Source organism: Pterocles gutturalis, unplaced genomic scaffold (assembly GCF_000699245.1).
Source record: "Pterocles gutturalis isolate BGI_N339 unplaced genomic scaffold, ASM69924v1 scaffold12129, whole genome shotgun sequence".
Lineage (NCBI taxonomy): Eukaryota > Metazoa > Chordata > Aves > Pterocliformes > Pteroclidae > Pterocles > Pterocles gutturalis.
In genome coordinates, this window is record NW_010133528.1 from 25,747 (window position 1) to 44,150 (window position 18,404).

The window sequence follows — 18,404 nt, forward strand, 5'->3', positions numbered from 1 at the left end:
GGAGGAGGAACAACAGGCAATCTCAGCACAACAGCACAGTATTTCTTCAGAGAAATAAGCTGTTGTGTAGAGGAGAGTGATTTGCCTGCACATGGAGGCTGCCCAATGTTATTTCTTCACCTCCCTGTCTTAAAGAGAGGCTTTTCTTTTCCTCCCCTTAAAAAAAAAAAAAATCCTTAAAATAGTTCAACTTCGTATTAAGGGCCATGTCTCTGCTGCAACTTTCTCTGCAGAAGTACATTGAAATGCAGAGCTGGACCAGCGCTGGCAAGGAGGTTGGGCAGGTTGTACCCCCGCCTCTGCACTGAGCCTCTCTCATGCAGCTTTTCCTCCAGAGACAGCTAGACACTGCCCATGGGAGCTGCTTGAAGAGCTTTTTTCCACCTCTAATCTCTCACTCCTTATATGGATGTGTCCTCTTCACCCGGTGTCACACCTGTGATGCAGTGGGAAGGGACCTCCAAGCAGAGAGCTCGTGCCTGAGCTACATCCCTGCTGCCCACTCAGATTTATTTCATGACCTCAGGCTCGTCTCTGAAGTCTCTGCCTTTTTTTGCTGTCATGGTAGCACTGGCACTACTTCCCCTAACACCAGGCAGTGCAGAGGTAAAACAAGGCAGGACACAAGGCATGGACTACCCTGCAACAAGGCTGCACACCTGGGATGGACAGACAAACAGATGAAGGAGAGTTAGAGTTCGTTACATCTCCAGAACAATTGGCATTTCCTACGGTTTCTGTGGATCCTGGAGCCCTGATAGATAATCTGAGAAATTAGAATTGCTTATAGCTCAGACAAAATACCATGCCCGGAAATATTGCCAGCTCCTTAGGGCCCCTCGCAGGACCTCCCTACAGCAGGTGAGTGTATTTTAAGATCAGGCACTTTCAAACACTCGAGCAGAGCGAAAGGCTGGGGCTTCTGAGAAGCACGGCAGCCCTTTCCATCCGGAGCCTCGTGCTGCTCAGGCTGTGATGCCTTAAAAGGCTGGTAGCATGGAGGTGTTACGGTCCTTATCTCCTGCTGATGGCTGGTGCTCTGGAGATATTATATTTATAGCTCATCTGAAGCACAAATGCCTAACTGTCTAATTACTAAACACATAGTCTGGGCAATCCCATAAAGCAGTGAGTCTGTCCTCGTCCTCTCTCGTTCGCAGACTCACAGGCAGAGGCAGCTCCAAGCTGCAGCAAGGTAAGACAGTGCCTTGTTTTGGTTTTCACTGTCCTTTGGGCCCTTTTCTCCTTTTCACTTTCCCTTTGCAAAGGGGGCTGGCAATTTCTCAGGGCTTTGTGTAGACATCCTGAGGGGAGCGCTTGTTTCTTAGGGGAAGAGTGGATTTTAAGATGTTTGTTCCCTTCTTGCTGCCAGGGCACATACAGAGCGTCTCTCTTTGTGTTTCCAGTCTGCTGTTGGGAACCAGGTGCTAACTAACAGCTGCTCTTTAGTTTCTGCACTAATAATACACTGTCATGTTTTAATGTTCTCAAGGAACACAGCCATGTCTAACTATAGACACTCTCCTGGTTTGAATAGCAAACTGAATGAATTTAGGCAGAAGGCTTTTGATTAGGTTGGTTGTTTTTTTTTCCTCTATCAGCATTTCCTTCTTTCTGGTGAATATTTGGAAAATGAATAGAGAGTGGAAAAAAAAGAGGACAGAAGGAACATTTTACTTTTTTCCCCCTCTTTCAGACTATTTCCTAATGGCCATGAAAGAAAGAAAGGCAAATTACAGGCGATGCTTGCTGATTTAATGTTTAAACAATTACTTGTTATGGATTACAGCAGCTGTGGGGAAAGGGAAAAGAAAGTGAAGCACTAAAACATAACTGGGTGTCAAAGCAGGAATTCGTCAGAACCAGCTTGTAAAATAGCATTAGCAATAACTGCCAAATGCCAATTATCAGCCTATTGTTACTTTTAACCTCATCTCATGAGAGCATTAATTTTCAAATGAAGCCAGTAAAAGAAAACTTCTTTGGAAAAATAAGATTGTTTGTGCATGTGTGTACATTTGTTTGGATGCATATACACACGCATTTTTAATATAAACATTCTTATAATGACATGCTTTTTAATCCAGGGATCACAAAGTGTGACACAAAGGTAAGAAATACTAATTTGCTGTTAGCCTGAGAACTAAAGCTATCAAATTTTGCACCAGAGTTTGTTTACTGTTCCATTACTTAGGAGATTAAATGAAAGAAGGCTTTTTTTTCAAAATGCTGAGCAACCATTGCTCCATGGGCTTTGACAGGATCGTGGGTCCCTGGCACCCCTGGGGAGCTGGACTCCTTAGACCTGATCCAAACCCAAGGCTTGTAGGAATGGTAAGCCCACTTCAAAGCATTTGGGATTGGGTTCAGTCCCTAAGTGAAGACTTAAAAAACAAAAGGGTAGGTCCTTAGTTGGTCCAAAGCTGTTGGAGATCCACTGACTTTAGCTGGGAGGTGAGTTTTACGTCAGGTGCAGATTGGGCGGGTGGACGTGGAGAAGCTGGGTCTGGTCCCAGGGCTGACTCTTGAGCTCTGTCATGGCAATACATGTGATATGCCCCGCAAGGCTCCCTCTGGAGATGTGGCCCTGGGGCCATGCCTAGGCCATTAAACACTGCTGGCCTCTGAAACCAAGTGACCATATCCAAAACATGTCCTAGAGACAAGGTTTGCTCCCAAGCCATGCCTGGGTGGAAGAGCCCTAGCCCGCATCTTTAAAACTGACCAGCACGGTGAACTGAGTCTCAGTGCCTGGGAGCATCCTGTGGTCATATTCGATTTAAGAGTGTAGACACAGCCTCTGAGGGTGCCCCTACATGTTCAACCTCACCTGGAATGGGGACCCACTCCTGTGGTGGACGTCCTCAGTTAACATGTCTTGTCTGGCTGAGCTCTCCAGGCTTAAGCTGGCAGGGGCCCATGACTGTAAGTGTAGATAGTGTCTAGACAGCATGCTTAGGAACAAGCTTGCTTCACATTTTATGTGAAGAACAGCACATAACTTAAGCAGAAGAAAAAAGGAATGTAAAATACCAAGTCGTCTGCACACATGCATATCTTATCTCAAGGCTTACTGTCCTTGCGTGGATGCCTTGGAAGGCTTAATCGCAGACGGTGCCTCTGCACATCCCTCTGTTCTTCAATAGAAATAGTCTCACCACTAGACTGTGGTCTGCTCTGTTCAGATCTGCACAGAGCTCCAATCTTTTTCTCCCCAGCACTGATGAGATGAGTTTCATAAGTTGGCTGGAGCCCAAAGATAGCGCCTCCCACCAGAGAGCACAAAGTTGATTCTTAATGGGCCACCATAGCCAGACCCACTGCTCCACTTGGTCTCTTTTGTTCCAAGATCTTGCTATCACAAGATAAGCTGATGTGCCTCCACAGTAGATTGTGCAATAAATAAATCATGTACAAAACTAATACTTTTTTATAGAGTAGTCTCACTTCTCCCATACTAGAAGCTTTCTCATGTCCTCAAATTCTTTGTCTATCATCCAAGCCTCAGGCTAAAACAAAAAAAAACAACAAAATCATTCTGGTTGGGCACTTAGTGTTAAAGCATCAGCACTGGTATATTGACATTACTCCCTCTTAAAAACAAGAAGCAGAAGCAGCACTCCAATCATGTGCAGCAAAACATTAGGGTTGGGTTTTTTTTAAATATGTTGGCCAAAGATCTTTAGCTTGAAAAAAAGTGCAGGAACATACATACTAATACTGTGATTTTTCACTGGATTTGAATTTAAAAGTGAAATAAAACAAAAAGACACAAAGCTTGTTCCCAAAGTGAACCCGTTCTAAAGGCAGTCTTTCCAACAATAATACTTTGTTCTTACCTAGCATTTGAAAATATGATTAATGGATGAATAACTTTACTTTTTCCCTTCCAAACAGCAAGCCATCAGAACAAGGCAGACCTTTGATTGCAGCTGGCAAGAGGCTGGGAGGGGGCAGACTCATTCAAACACTTCTTTAATACAGAAAATGTAAAAGGACATTTTACAAGGAAGAAAACCAGAGAAGGAAGGGAATGCGAAGACTTACTTGGGGGTGAAATCCTGGTCCCACTTAAATCAATGGGAGTTTTCACAGAAACATCTACTGATTTTAGCAAAGCTCGGATCTCCTCCTTTTTCTTCTAATTTTTATAGTGACAAACTTGCACACGTTTGCCCCAGCAAAGCATTTTCACATTTTTCCTTACCAATTTTCAGGTTTTGTAGCTGTGTATTGTCTAACCAGACCACAGGCACTCTGACACAGTTGTTTTTCAGTGCAATGAATTATTACTGGCTGCAATATTTTATCTTTGGCTTTACATCACAGTGAGTAGAGTTTCATGCTGATAAATCTCAGGCTGTTTCAACAATGTTCGTCGTCTAACAGTGATTAGCTTTGAGAAGCATAGTTCATATTACACAGAGTTCTAGTTTTTCTGAAAGCAGTTCTGCCTGGTTTTGCTCAGCTCGTTCTGACACAAACATGGAAGGAGCACTACCATACACTTTTTAAAGGGATCCATCAAGTTCATAAAACCCCAAATGTTTTTGCTGCAGGTTGATTTACTGGCTACTGTTACATATGCCACGAAGAAGTAGTGAAACTGAAAGAGGTAGAAGAAAAAAATGTTTTCCCCCAATTTAACTTTATATTTTCAGTAACATTTTGTGTAAAGCCAGTTGTACATGTTCCCTTTTATAATTTTTTTTCCTGCTGTCTCTGTGAAACTTCTGTATTGCAACAAATGAGAGGAAAATTCCTTCAAAAAAGGAAAATAAGTAACTATCGAATCACATTACCATGGGAGTAGAACGGGCACAGAAGTGGGGAGAGAAATTGCTTCACATACTTCATAAACAAAGCCAGTAGGCTTTCAGATCAGCATATTCCCTTGTCAAGCTTAACAGATTTTCACCAAAGTCTCACTAGAAATTTGCATGCTTTCTGCTGGAGGGAAGTAGGTGACACTGACTAGTGCTCCTTTTTGGTAGTCTGCAGCCAGGGGAGCAAAGTTCGGCTTGCCTAGAGATTACCATATGAAAACAGGTACACCTACAATCCACAGATGCCACCACACAGAAGCCTATTATTCTGTTCTTTAGCCCATTTTTGAAATGCTGAGTATCCTAATTTCCTATGCATGAAGTCCATTGACTGCGACACACGCCCCACAGCCTCCACTGCTGGGTGCAGAAGGCAGCAGGACACTCAGGGGGTTAGGATACTGCTTAAAATACAAAGAGAGAGACGTGACAACGCTGTATAGCATGGCACATCATTTTAGGGGAGAAAAGTAGCACTTTTTCAGAATCCAGGAATAAGTAAGGGACAGATCTGAGGGCAACTCAAGTGCAGAGTGTGGCTGTGAGACCCAGCTCAGGGCTTCAGTGACCCAAGGCTCCAAGAAATAGGTCTTGGAGAGAGACTCTCCCCTTTCTTCCTTTCATCTGCCTTAAAAATCCTCTAGCCAACATGTGGGACACTGTGTCCAGCTTTGGTGTGTGTATTCTGCCTGGACACATCTGCCCCGCTTCAGCTATCCAAGGTCAGGTGTCTGTCTGAACTAGACAGCGGGATTCCCTCTAGTTTCAATGTGGAAAGAAAAGCACATCTCTAGGGCAGTTCATTTCATCCTCAGTAGGTGTCTAATGAACCACACCTCGCAAGTGCCTCTTTCTCCACCCACCCTAGTGGGATCATGAAAGGCTTCTTTGGATCAGCTAACACTTGGTCAGTTAAAATAAGGTGAGATGGATGCCCCTATAGGTTATTTGTAATGAATTTTGTTGATGGAGGAACAGACTGTGTTACAACAAGTCCCTGACTACTACCTGCAAATTGTACGCTCCCTCCAACTTTTATGAACAAGAGTGCTTTAGTAATGTCAATTCTCTGTAATAAGAACTGGGTCGTGCTTACTTCTCATCTTTCTCCTTGGTCATTTTTACCTCTTGTATTGGTTTTCCTGTATATTGATGTGCTCTGGGGCATTCTCTGGAGATTCATGAGGTGAACCAGGGATATCCTGGTGCTGTAGGAACTCTTAAAAGGCTGCTTCCAGGTGTAAAGCAGAAGCTAGAGCACAGAAGGAGCATGTCAGATGAATGGGAAGTGCTGCTGGTGGAAACACAGGCCCATGTAGGAAGTGGAAATAGTTTCTGAGGTATTTTTCCTTGCTTGGTGGGGCTGTAACAGAGAGCAGTAGTCTGTGGAAATTACTTTGCCTCTCAAAACAAACGGGTGCGAAAGAGTTTCTTCAGGAATGAAGGGTTATGAAAGAGCGTAGAAGCTTAGGAGGAGGAACTGAATGGTGATGGTTTTCTAGACCATCCATGCTCATCTGCAGGGAGAAAATGACACAAACCTATTTAAAAATTCATGATGGCAATAGTCTTTTCAGCCAAATTACCTCAAAAAGTTTCAATCCAATCAATGCACTTTTTTGTGCAAAGGTGAAGGTCTCTGAAAAATTGGAGATTGCAGTGGAAATGTGTCGTGGTTTATAAAGCCACGGGGACAGTGTTTGCTAAACACCTGGTGGGCTGAGGCAGGGACAGGGAGGGTCTCACGCACCACTTAGGGTCACGGGCAAGAAACCGACACGACTTGGGAAGAACAAGAAAACAACTGAATTTATTAACTATTTACAACAAGAAGCAACATACTGAGAGAGAGAAACCACATCTTAAAAAGGCACTTCTCCCCCAACCCTCCCTCCTTCCCAAAGCCCAAAGGCTTTGTTCTGTACCTTCTCCCCCTCAGCAGCGCAGGGGAGCAGGGAACGGGGGGTGCAGTCAGTCCACCGCTCTTTCCTCCTCAGAGTCTTTTCCCGGCTGCCACGTGGAGTCCATTTTCTCACGTTGAGAGTCCTTCTCCAGAACTTCTCTGGAGTGAGTCCTTTCCAAATGGGGCTACAGTCCCCTGACAACTGCCCGGCTCCAGTGTGGGCTTACCAACGTAGGGTCCTCCATGGCTACACCTCAGGGGAAATGGCGGAGAAGCGCTCTCTCTCCTTCTTGCTCTCTCTCTCCTTCTCTGACTGGAGTGTCGTGTGATCCTTTCATATCAAAAATATTGCTCCTCTTCTCCGCCACAGGTCTTCATTGGCTCCCAGGAAAATGGACTCCCAGGCGTGGGCGGCGGCAGGTCAGTTCACAGAAGCCGAGCAGGCGGCTGGATGGCCAGACCGGCCCACCCGAGCTGTGCCCTGCCCGGGGCCACACCAAAACCATTGTTCCGTGCCCCCTCTTAAATCTGTTATTTGCAGAGGCGCCGATTGGCTCAGCCCTGGCCTTGGGTGGGTCCAGCCTGAAGCTGGGGAAACTTCCAGCAGTTTCTTACACAAGGGCTAGATCGCTGATACCCCTTCACCCACTCCCCCTCCCGGTTACCAAACGCTTGGAGCTGGGGGGAGGGGGTGAATCGTTAAGAGTACTTTACAGGAGCCATCGCTGTGACCCCTCCCTGCTACCAGACAAAACCCCCCACACAAAACCATAACAAAATGTTAAACAGTCTTTTGTAGAAATCTTGAATGGAAAGAAGAGATTGGTGCTTCCCTGATCTGATGTTATGAGTTAGACTTGTATTCCTAATTATTTTTACTGAACTGCTTCTGAACATCTGTGTGACTGTGATAACAATGACAATCAGCAAGCTAGGATACGGGTGTGTCTCATTTTAGAGTGACCATTTAAAATAAGAAAAAGAACAGAACTTTCACTACTAATGAAAGGTGCCTATGGAATTTTGCAAGTTAGGCAATCAAGGGGAAAATATTCGATTATAAATAACCTAATACAAAAGCCAATTGAACTTCTTATCAGGACTGATACCAAGGTCATTCATTTGTACTGTTTGACCCTACATCTCATCAAATTCAGTAAGAGTTTTACTCTGAGACCTCCAGGCCAGCAGCATTTCTGAGCTTCATGGTAATTATATTCACATTTCTTTGTAGACCACAACCTTAAATAAAGCCATGGTGTTATTTGTAGTATCATCTTACTTAAGTCTTGCAGTTCAGTAACTTAAGGATTCATAACCTAAAGAGGATCTAGATTTATTAGTGCAAATACCATCTTAGGATACAATTATTTGTTGCTGTGTAATACTGGCTGCTAAGCAAAGGGTGTAATTATATGGCCTTGATTACACAAACACAGTATATGATGTGCACAGTAAAAAGACATATTGTTCTGCTTAAGAAGATCTTTAGGCAGACAGAAGTGAGGAAGACAGTGGCTGCAGATGTTGGCACCCCAGCACACAGTTGAAAAACAACCAGCAAAACTGTCTGTTTCAAGGATCTTACATCCGTGCTCCACCAGGTCTGAAGACCAAGGGACCACAGAACTACAAGCATCAAAGGATTCAAGAAAGAGGGACTAGAGTGGGACAAAAAAGGCTTTCTCCTGACCCTGAGAAATAGATAGTGCATGAGATAGAGGAACAGACTACATCAGCCAAACCATAGAAATCTCAGGAAGAGGTTTTCTAGGGGCATCCTTGTGGAAAATAAGTAGATATTATTTACTGTCATGTTTCTCTGTTAGCTAGTTTTATCTCAGTTAGAAACATTTTGCTTTAAAACAAAATACTGTCCCTGAGGCTAACTAGCACTGGCACAGCTGATGTCCACACTGTTATACTGTCTTACCAGGCAAAACGAGGTGGACACATCCACCCTCCTGTTAGGAGCAGTCCTTTGAGCAGGCCAGCCCTTGGGCCATGCCAGAGACCCCCTGGGAGAGCAATGGGGGCTTTGGGCTCAACCAGAGCAGGGGCTGCACTCACAGGTGAACAGTGTGGACCATTCTCTGCTGTGGTTGGGCCAACACAAGCTACTGGTGTAGATGCAGGCAGTGAAGGCAGATGGGCCAGATGAATGGGCGATGGGGTCACCCTGAGAAGATCTCCCTGTTGTTGGCACAAGGAGGTTGCAAGGAGGTTGCAGTATGCAAGGGCAGTTTGTTCATCCATCCTTTTCTTCTCAGCAGCCCTCGCTTTGTTTCCAGTGGCAAAACGCACATGCAGGGGTGGTGTGCCTGGACCACCTTCTCCAACCACCACGAGCAGAAGCATCCAGCTTACACGCTGGGGATCATTTGGGTCCATGCATGGTCTTCCCTTTGCCCTTAGCCATTCCTCATCCTGTTATCATTGCTTCCTACTGGAGTCTGCCACTCCTCCCGGTTGACTGCTTTTCGTAGTCGTTTCCTCATTTGTTGAATAAGAGCAGCTGAATTAGCAGAGACCTAGCATGTGAAGGGCATGGGCACCTCCAGCTCATCGTGCCTGGAACAGGTTAGGGTTCCTGGCTGCTGGGAGAGGATTTGTGACTAGACTCTCAGCCTGAATACCTGCCCTACAGCCATGTCTCCTTTCTGCCTCGTCCCTCTGTGCTTACAGACACAAATGTAGGGTGGATATGCAGCTTACTGGAAGAAGGAGCAGACAACTCTGGGTCCAAGGCATGCTCACATAGAAAGCCCACAGGAGAAGCAGCATGGACATGGCTGTAGAAGAGCTGTGGGCAGCCAAGCAAAGCAGCCTGCCTTCCTCCCAGGTCTACCTCTGCCCTCTCCTACAAGTGAAGTTTCTGCTGCCTGTCAGTGCTGTGTCTGCTGCCAGACAAGCCAGCCCCTTCCCCACATTTTTTTCTGGACCTCCAAATATTAGGAACTCTTCCTTGCAAATGAGGAATCTGGATTCCCAGAAATCCTTCTGGATATAAGGAAGAGTCAGCATCACTGTGGACCATCTCTTCGGGGAGCATCCAACCAGGCAGGCAGTGCTCAGTTGTGTAAGGCATTTCTTTTGTAGCAACCCAGCAACGACTCACTAGACTTTGTGGTTAGCCGTTAGGGATAAACGAAAGGACTAGTGCTGCTTCACAATGTGATTTCTGGCTCCTCTCTATTGATTAAAAAAAATTACTTATCTTCCAGCATGAGACACATTCTCTTCATGACAAGCCATTGTTACAAGCTTTTATTTCGTTTTACTCAGAACACTCGAATTTCTTTCATGTAAAGACAGCAACTCCACTAGACATCCATGTGAATATAAACTTTACAGGGACAAACACAGTCCATATATCTATCAGGCTGACAATGGATGGTATATTTTTCCAACTCTATGTGAAGTGTTAGACATGAAATTCACATCAGCAACTAAATGATTACTTTAATCCTATTATTTAAAGGGCCTGAGCACTTATAGAGTTCAAAGTAAGCAGAGGCCTAAGAGGATCAACAGTAAGGACTCTACTTCAAAGTGCAATATCTAAGCTCACAACTTCAATCATAATATATGTCTGAGCCTATGTCTCAGACCCTCTCAATTTATCTATAGTATATACAAATTGTGGTTGAGCAGAAAAATAACTGTTGCCATACAGAAGGATCTTTCTGCAAACAGGATGTCCCCAGTCATATTCAGATCAGAGAGGACAACTGGTTTTACTTACATCAAGATATTAGGAGTCTGAAGTAATCTGGGAAGTGATTTGCGACTGTATGCTTCTTTTGAATACTGGGGAAGTTGAACAGTTTGAGGAATGATAGGGCCAATAGATAACCAGGGTACAAAAAGAGTCCTCAGGGAAGAGATGGCTGTAATAGAAAAAGCTAAATGATTCTTTTTTGCTCCTGCATTCACTGTGAGGAACTTGGAGAGCTTCCCGCAGCAGAACACTTCCTTCTGGGAATCATCAGAGGATCTATTTCAAGCTGAAGTGTCTGTAGAAGAGGTATGGAACAAATAAACAAAATGAATAGGAAGAAAATGTTAGAACCAGATGGTGTTCACCTAGGAGATCTAAAGGGACTCAGGGATGAATTATCTGAAATAATAATAGTGCATGGCCTCTTATTAAAAACAGGCTTAGAACTGAACACCTGAAAGTAGCTAATATAGTGCCAGCCTTTATAAATGGTTCTAACAGAAACTGTGGGAATTAGAGCCTGGTAAATTGGAAAAATTTAGTAGAAATTACTATGCAAGGCAGAGAAAATGGATAAATATGATACATTGGGAGAAATTCAATACAGGTTTGTAAAGAAAAATCGTTCTCTACAAATCCATCAGGTTCCAGTAAGATGATAAGAAGCATGCAGATACAGGAGATCTTTGGTTGACAGCATCTGCTTATTTGTACTTTTCTATGTATTCAACAAAGGCCCTCACCAAATACCCTTAAAAACACCTGAGCACCCACAGGATAAGAGGGAAGATCTTTGCATGTATTGCATAAAATTGGTTGAAAGACAGAAACGCAGTTCTTACAGTAAAAAGAGATTAATAGGAGATCAATAGTGGAAATTCTACCAAGACTAAGAAACAGAAGGATCTTGGGCAATAGAATGAGTGGGCACTGGAACAGCATCTTAAACTGAATGTACATAAGCATAAAGCTGTGCACATGGGGAAAATGTAGCTTTATCTGTAGAGTAATGGTTCTGAGCTGACCTGGGTGTGAAATTTGGGGGTTATATAGGTTTACAAAAAAAAAAAAAAAAACCTGCACAGTGCTCAAAAACAGCCAAAGAGCAAATGGAACGTTGAAGTTCTGGACACTTAATCTGAAAAAAGTATGTTGTTATATTGGAAAAAGTTTTGGGAAGGATGATAAAACACAGGGAGTAGCTTTCATACAGAGAGACCAGGTAGGCTGGGACTCTCCAGCACAGGACAGAGATCGCTGAGGGGAGATATGATAATGATCGACAAAGACATGAGTAGCTTGGAAAGTGTGAATAAAAACCAGTTGCTCATTATATCTCCAAATGTAAGACCTAGGAGGCATCAGATGAAGCTAGTAGGTAAAATGAACAGAAAGAGATAGTTCTTAAACAACACAGAGTAGAGCTACCTGTTACAGGAAACGGAATTTCCTTTCACGGGATCAGGAGGAAACTGTGCAAGTTCGTGGAAGTAATATTTAGTATGGATACTTTCTCCAGGTTGAGAAATCCCTTGGCCAAAAGCTATTGGAGGCTGGAAGAGTATTATGAGGAGATATATTTGCAGGCTAGTCTCACTTTCTTCCCAAGTCACTTCTTAGCCGCCAAGAACAGGACAACTAGTTGGAGGAACCCTTCTGTTCAACTCTTCTCATATTCCTATGGCATGATCTGAATACCTACAAGTTACAGGTTGTGCCTGACACTACCTTTACAGGCATGAGTGTCAGACTGAAAAATCTAGTGTGGATGTCTTTTTCTTTCTTTCTGACATTTGTGTTGGACTGACAAAACTTAGGCTCATTTGACTTTGGAGATTGGAGTCATAACGTTAATCCATAAGGGCAGCTTAGACAAAGATCTGCCAGGACTGAGTTATATGTTGTCACTCCTGCCTTGGGAATGAGTTAGATAAGTTCTTGACGTGTCTGCCAGCAGCTCAGTTTTACAAACCCCTCTTCACTCAGAAGCTCCCAGGGCCTCTGGCTGGCTGATAAGGGGAAACGGCAGTTAGAAACATTGCTGTTGGCTATTTCTAGAGGGTCACAAAAGATGTAAGGGATGCAGGCAGAAAAAAGTGTCAAGGGAAGCAGAAGGAAGTTATTCACACAGAAGTAAGGTTTTGGAGAAGAAGCCATGAGCAGTGGAGAAGTGAAAGAGGGAGGAATTTGGAAAGGAGACTTTGTCTAAAAACACCGGATCATGGTGGGAACATTGTGGGGAATACTAGGTATGTGAGCTATTCTGCACAGAATTGCGTGTCTCTTGTGCTATCAAAAACACAGAAAAATTATTTTTTTGGAACAATCAGTTTTTTGGAACAATCACAGTGTGCTTGTTTCACATGTCTGAAACAGGGAACCGTAAATCATGATTATACTAAAATGAATAAATCCTAAATTAAGGGGTAGTATTTGCCAATTCAGAAGACCAACAATTACTATAAACTCTATAGTAATTTGACATCCCAGGTTCCACCCACCCCCAAAAGCTTCTTCCCATCTGTCATACTCAGGGCCTCACACAGGAGTCAAAGCTGAATCCAGAGGAAGATAAAAAAGCAACAGCTCCTCCACGTAGGTCTCTGCACTGTCACCATTCAGAGTCATAATTTCTGAAGACCACTCACCTCTTGTCAGAGGTTGTCTCTGAATCCCAAAGCACTTCCAACAACATGCCACCAGGCTCCCTATCCCTGGTTACAGAGGAACAAGCTATGGATTTGGAGGGTTTAGGGATTGCTTAGGGTCCAAAGATGTGTGAGGATGACAAAGACCAAAATGTTTCAGTCTGGCTTCCTTAAAAGTAGAGACAACATTCATTCTCTAGGGAGGGAAAAACTAAAAGAGAAAGAATGGTAGGAAAAAAACTATACTCAACAGCAAGAATTGTTGCCTTCCACTCACTTCATTAGAACTCTTCATCATTTCTTCTTCACCTGGTCACGGCTCTTCAGGGTGGCTGGCCCACAGACTGCAGACTCCTGCTCCTTGGGGAAACGTTTGACCAGCTTCTCTTATGTCTTCTTTTAATCCATGAGGACCTTGGATGGCTCTTCTGACGATGCTGCTTTTCCAGTGATGAACCTGTCAGTCCTGTAACATGATGCCTCAGCTTTCCAAGCTGTTGAAAACTCAGCCATCACCAAGAGGGATTTTCCTTAGCAAATACAAGTTCCTTAAAACCCTGGCTTTCTCCTTGAAGCTTCCTCTGGTGTGCTCTGTACCCTCCTTCCTCAAGAGCCAATACCCTTGTGGTCCCCTCCGTTCACGCCCCAGCACTCATCAGTGTCAAGAGCTGTTTGTCACTATAACAGAGATAGAGGAAATTCCAGCAGCAGGGACATAGCTGTCTTTCCACCTGTGTCATCCGTTGCAAACCATCTCTACACCTCAATTGTCCATGGAGAAAGGGGCATAGATGGAATTACATAGACAGCAGCAGACTACATTTCGACCAGTGTCACACTGCCACATGCACTTTAAGACATCTTTTTCAGGAGATAGATTTCTCTGAATGAAACTGGGCTAACTGCCTAGAAAAGGAGGTCCTGACTAACTTTAAAAACTGAACAAAATCTTTGCCCAAACTGTCCATAATTGTCAAAACTGCTTTCAGCTCCATCCCAGACCATGCTATCACAGAAACACCCTTGAATTTCAGTCAATATCATCCATCTTATCACATAACAATATATTATCCTTTTGAAGATATTTTTTCCTATACAAAACCCAAAGTTCTTCAGTGCTACTGAGCCATGGCATCTTTCTCTAAATTCACTGGAAAAAATTGTTAAATACTGTATGTGAAAACTATTCAAACACATTAAGAAAGTAAACATGGAAACGTTATTTTTTCCAGATTAGACTGGAGTTTCTAAAACACTAAACTTTTCCCATTGATTTAAGCTAAACATCCTCCCAAAAATAAAACAAGTCTTGCATCAACCCAAAGCAGACAGATTTTCATTTCATGTAAAGTTTTCTATCTGCCTTGGCTGCAGGAGTTTTAATGGATTGTCCAAAGGTATCCATAATTCCTTCATCAAAGTCTGTGAAACACTGGTGAGTATTTCTACTTGAGCATCTAGTTACCTAGGGGAAGGAAAGATCAGAATGTTGCAGAAAGCCTTGTGACTGGGAGACTGAATGGGAAGAGAAATTATACACTAAAAAAATCTATATACCTTTTGCACGCTCCTCGTATGCTTGGGGAAAACTACGTGTCTGAGAACATCTTATAAGAATGAAATTTCAGAAAGATTTAATATTGCCTGGCTGTTATTTGAGGTTTAATGAACTAAAATGCAAAGTCTGCGGCAGTCTATACCACCTCTTAAGCAGAAGTGACAAAAATAGCAGCTCTCCTAAATGCACCACCTCATATTCAATGGAAGTTTGTGTTACACAGGTTCCAGCATCAGAAGGGGATTTGCTGAATTTGATAAAGTAACTTAACAGTTTCCAAGATAAATTTCTGGTGGAAGGAATCAGTCAGTAGCTTAGCCGTTCTCAAACCTAGAATTGTGCTTTCCATCTCCCCTGCCCTCTCGGAGACATTAAATTTCTCAGTGACGCATACTGGGGGAAATAGAAACATTCCACTTACAGCTGCCTCTTTCCACTATTTTTCTTTGTTCATTCTTTTCAGCCAGAAAAGGAGATAAGTGCTGAAATAGTAGTTATTCCCACATCAACCCAGTTGCTGAAGTGAAATTTCTGGAGGATTGGTAAAATCACTGAGAAATCCCGCAATGGAAATGATACCTTTTCCATCTTGTTTTCCATATGTGAGGTATGGCCCTCTCCACACAGAATTAAACCTGTTAAAGCACAACAGGCCACTGAAGAAGAAGAAATATATGTCACATAAGTGCTACATATATGAGGAATATATAAGCGATAAGGTATGTTTCTAAACCACTGGATGGCACTGAATAGTACTTGTATTTTCAACCTTAAATTTAAGCACTCTATTAGAAATATTGTCCACTGTTTTAATTGAATTGTCTTCTCCAAAGCCTTGAAGGTGGCCGATCTGTGCTGGATTAATCAGAGAACCAACTAAGTGGGGGAAAAAAAAAAAAAAAAAAAAAAAAAGAAAGGGGGTCACTTGAACATCAAATTACCAAATTTGACAGTGAAAAAAAGTCCCTGCCCTTCCCTCCCCATCTCCCTGACAATTAAGGAAATTTGGTTTTCTGCCACCCAACCCCCTGCAGTGGATTTGATGTGGGTGGGAAAGATGGTGTGGAGGGTGGGGTTGTGCCAATCACTGATGAATATTTACTTGCCAGATAAAAAGATGATGTAAGCAGGGGTGGACCTACTGGAGGAGGATAAGAAGTCAGAGGTTCCTCCTGCCTTTCCTAGTAGTGTTTGATGGAGTGCATACACCACATCACGGGACGAGGGACAGAGCTGCCCGGTAACTCTTCTTCATCCCTTTAACAGCTCCATGCAGTCTGGATGTGGCTTCTGAGCATCAGGTCCCATAGTGAGCCCACAACCCTACAGATCATTGTCATAGATTGGCAGAGGCTCTTCTGCCTTCAAGGAGTCAGAGATGTCAGATTAAATAGGACAAAAATGATCTTATCTTCCTAATGTGAGCCCATGACCTGCAACAGTTAAACTAAACCATTTCAGCTGGAGCCAATACATGTTTTAACTTGTAATTGTGGAAAACATTTGTATTGTATTCCAGCAGGTCACATCAAAAAATCTCTGGCAGAGTTGCTGCAGGGGCTGTCAATAGACAGATAGGGAAATAAAAATACTATGGAAATAATTGAAAAAAAATCAAATACCATGTTTGGAATATTTGTTTTAGAAAGGTTTGGAAATAAATTGACTCAAATAGCCCAAATCTAATCACCTGCAAAGCCCATTTTCTTCTTTACATGCATTTCTAAATCAGAGCCGAGATAAGAACCGTAACTAAGATGGAAATTAATGATTATAGTTGTCACTGTGCAATAGTTTAATCTAAAAGAAATACTACTACTAATTGTTATTATTTACTTAAACTCATTAAATTATTGTTATTGTTCTTATTATTCTGCACTAACTAGTCCTTTGTAAATTTGTTAACAACACACATGAGAGTTTGGCTGTCCTGAGCTCTATATTTACAGACAGTGAAACTAAAGAATAGAAAGATGCAATGTCCTGTTCAAGGGCATCCAGCAAGCCAGTGATGGAGCTGGAAACCCAACCAGCAGGTCTCCCAAGACACAGGTGCAGCTTCATGATCTCTCAAGCGCTCATAGAAAATTAAACCATGGTCTGGTTTAACTCATCTTCCAGTGCCAGTGCTAATGCAAGGGAGAAGCCAAGGACATGTGGCTGGGCAGTCCAGCAGCTTTGATTTAAATAAGCTTTAATTGCCATAGAATCAAACTCCTTAATCCCATACCTCCACCGCCAGTCCTCCAGGGCACAGTGCCTGTGTTTTGAAATTGCAATTGCAAAGGTTGCAGCAACAGACAGACTGACCCATGGACATTTCTGGTCATCAAAATAATTCACATCTGTAAAGAAGGTTTTTCTCCTGATAGAAGAACTAGGAATAGCCCCTGCCCACCATTTTATTCTGTCTGTGCCTTTGTAGATTTTGAGTAGCTCTGAGACTGACCAACACATTTCATCCCCATTCCAAATCTGACTACCATGTTAAGTAGGGTGCACAAGAGGCCTGTATGTACAAGTGAGGGTTCTGGCATATATTTGTTTTGCAGGAGAAACTCTTAGTCAACCCATATGCACACCTGCACCATTGCCCAAACACCACCACCCAGTGTCCAATGCAAAAGAACATTGGACTACTTTGCATCATCTGGATGCAAAACAACAGCAGCACTTTCTCAGGCTAATGGGCTTTACATGTTTATCCTCCTGGTTTCTCTTAAGGTTGAAAGCATTCAAGTTAAAGCACCTCCCTTTGGCAAGCCCCAGTCATTACTGAAGTATTTCCCTGGGTTGCCTCCCCACCCTGCCCCTCAGAGGGCAGTGGAGCAGACTTCTTCCGTGTGCTTCTGATCCAAATTCTTCCCTCTGGGACGTTTCCCAGGACCCTCACTGTTTTGATTAACAGAATGTGTTTCTGCTAGAACAGCTGATAGATGAAATTGGATTTTATAGCAGAAAAATTAGTTCCTGGTTAGAGGAGGATTAATGGTTCCCCCCTTCTCTTTAATACGTGCCCACTGGCAGGATTTTCTGCTGGGTCCTGAGAATGTGCTGAGACAATCTATTCCTTTAGCTTTCTCTTACACAAGGAGGGCGAAGTTGTTTCATTAATTTCCCCCACTTCTTTTTCCTGCTCACTATGGGGGAGCATGGAAAGAAAGAAAGGTGGAGAGAAACAAGGATGTTTCTAACACTTGTAAAGAAATACCTGCACACATGGTCCTCAGAAAAATGTGCACCTCTCCATGAAGAAGGAGACCACTTGTTTCACTCTTCTCTGGGCAAGGCACTACATCTCAGCAGGCAAAACAGCCAAAGTGAATAAAGCCTCCTACCAATTTTAACCAAATACTTTATTCTCTCAGGCAGGTGAAGAGCCTTACAAATGTTTGGGTTTGAGCTGCGGTAAAACCTTTCCTTCTGTAAAGCACAATCCCTTGGACCGAGCAAAGCTGCATTATTAATAAGCATCAGGGGTTTAGAGAAACAAAGACTGGAGGAGGGGAGGGGGGAGCCTTATTTTAGGAAGGAGGCCAAGAAAGACAAGATGTTTAGGAGGGGGAAGTATCGACACCCTTGGACTAGAGAAAGTGTCGAATGCCAGCTGCAGAGCGCCTAAAAGAATGAGTGTCTCCGATGCTTTTGTCTCCTTATATGGTAAAATGATAGAGAGGGGTTTCACTAGGCTGGGGAAGGCAGCAGCCTCTTTCCACACAACACTGACTGCAGAGCTGAAATCGGAAGA

At 43.2% G+C, this 18,404-nt stretch overlaps 1 protein-coding gene across 1 annotated transcript in view; it reads left to right on the top strand.

The window, feature by feature from the left end:
* Positions 1-1,161: 1,161 nt before the first annotated feature.
* The window catches only part of FHL2 (four and a half LIM domains 2), a 45,545-nt gene continuing 28,302 nt past the window's right edge, over positions 1,162-18,404 (top strand). The window contains exon 1 of the mRNA XM_010081277.1: positions 1,162-1,195. The gene's annotated coding sequence lies outside the window, so the exon portion shown is untranslated. The remainder of the gene's footprint in view (positions 1,196-18,404) is intronic.